We start from the raw sequence: 2,290 nt of genomic DNA on the forward strand, positions 1-2,290 counted from the left end.
GAGGTTTGGTTTAAAAAAGAAAAGTGTGTCGAACTACATAAATGACATTTCCATTCAAAGAATGCTGTGGTGGGCAGATACCAAAGCTGAAAACCCTCTTATTCAATGCATAAAGTCAGCTGAACCACAGTAGACATTGACGGAAAGAGGCCATCCAGAAGCCCCTTTCTGCATTATAAATGTGTTGTGCGTTGACAACAGCTCTTGTCAAACCGATAAAGGCTAAAGAAAATGACCAGCAAACTATACATTAACCGCTGTTCAAGATCTCAGTTGGAAATTGTTCTGCAGGAACCTTTTTGTTCTATCTACAAACTTAGATGTAGAAGACTTCAATAACACTCCATGCTGCAAAGTGGTGTCCAGAATAAACAAAATTAATTGGATAGTTGCTAACGATTTACATGCTGGCACACAAACATGTGATAACGTTTGCTGAGAATATGTTAATTTGGATTAGGTGGACAGGTCTACCCTCTGGAACAAGATGGTAGTTTTTAGGTGGACCAGATGGTCTGGTTATGTTAATAATTTAAATCCACAATGTTACAAGGACCGAGTATTCAAGGGTTCATATGAAGGGTTGAGTAGAAAAACAATAACCCAGTAATGTATGAACTTCCTTGTTGTATTGGAGGTATTGAAAGTAGCTCAGACTTTTTCCTCCAAATCTAAGTAATAGGGAAGAGCCATGTATCTGCATGTAGATGATGTGGTCATTTTAGATTTCATTTCTATAGATCAACAAGGGTATTTATAGTGTAAAAAGATATTCTAAAAAAAAGAAAAAAAAAAATTAACACAGAAAACAAAGAATTATCTTGAAAAGGAAAAAAAGTCCTCACACATCCCATATATAGACAGGACCAGATGAGGACAGGAATTCTCTTAGATCGCTCCTAAAGCATCCTCCTCCTCTCTATTTGAATTCCACAAGAAGGTGAAAATGTGGGTTTCCAATTAACCAGCCTACCCTAGTCAGGCCTAGGAACACATACCTGCCTTCGCATGTTAGTGTGTTTTAGAAATACACATAATAGAAGGGATAGGCATGGAGTATATAAATCAGGTGAGTGCCAGAATATTGTGTTAGGCATTATACTGAATCAAAATGTGTTTGGTTTCTCACATATAGCTTGCCAAAAGGTAAATAGCCTTTTGCAATGGGAAATGGCTTAAAACAACTATTTTTCAATACAGAGAGCAGAGAGGTAAAACCCCTGAAGGCCGCTAATGAATCCTAAGTGCTGTACTAATTTAGGGGACAAAGAGATGTGGCAAATGTTTTTGACAGAGTGAAATAGGATGCACCACTGCAGTACCAACACTCAAACTGGGATAGGTAGTAATCACTGCTGAAGCTCACGAATTGTATGCTAGAAGATGGACTCCACTCAATAGAGCAAAGATTCTGCAGCTGGGTGGTAAATAAAACTATGTGACAGGAAGTAGTATCAGACTGTATGTTTGAGAAGTACTCAACTTTTGCACTTGAAGAATTATAACTTGCAAATTTGGATCCAGAAGAGCACAGTTCAAAGTAATCTAGTTTAAAGAAACACAATGTCTATGCCAGAGAATATGCTATTTGCAACACTCTTCATGAATTTATAAGTACAATATAACTTCAGTTTCCAATGGCATGTCTTGTGTCATCAATGTTAACTCAGTTCTTCATAAATATACTGTAGATACCAAAATACTGTGCTCAAAAAACAAAACCTGATGCATGCCAGGAAAGGGTCAAGATGATAAAGACAGGTCAAGCAAGAGACTTATACTCCTTGTTCCATACTGTATCATGGCAGTTAATGCATGGATTTGTGGCAAAACTTATTTTCAAACTTTAGTCATGTGTTGATAGATTAACAAAAGTAATTTTAGGCTCCAAAAGATCAACCAGCATCAGCTGGATGTAGTGGGATTTATAAAAGGTTCCCAATGGTGGCTCAAACAACATAAAAGCATAGGCTGGTCATGCTTGTTATACAGGCAGAGGGCAAGGTTCAAAGGCCTGAATCACTACAACTAGTCTCCAGATAGCGTTTTACCATCATTCAATTTACCCATATAGGCATTCTTAACTAATACTTTAAACATATTAAATGAACCTCAGCCTATGACTCAAACATCAATTAAGGCCAAAGTTTAAAACTGGAATTTTACCCAGGAATCTTATTAACAATTTGAAATACCAAACCCAACAGCCACCCTTATTAACACCTTTCTGTTGTGAATTGGGTATCATCTGGCTGGTACTCAGCGACTTCCAAAATAATGAGGACTTGGG

The sequence above is a fragment of the Pleurodeles waltl genome, chromosome 1_1, assembly GCF_031143425.1.
Source record: "Pleurodeles waltl isolate 20211129_DDA chromosome 1_1, aPleWal1.hap1.20221129, whole genome shotgun sequence".
NCBI lineage: Eukaryota > Metazoa > Chordata > Amphibia > Caudata > Salamandridae > Pleurodeles > Pleurodeles waltl.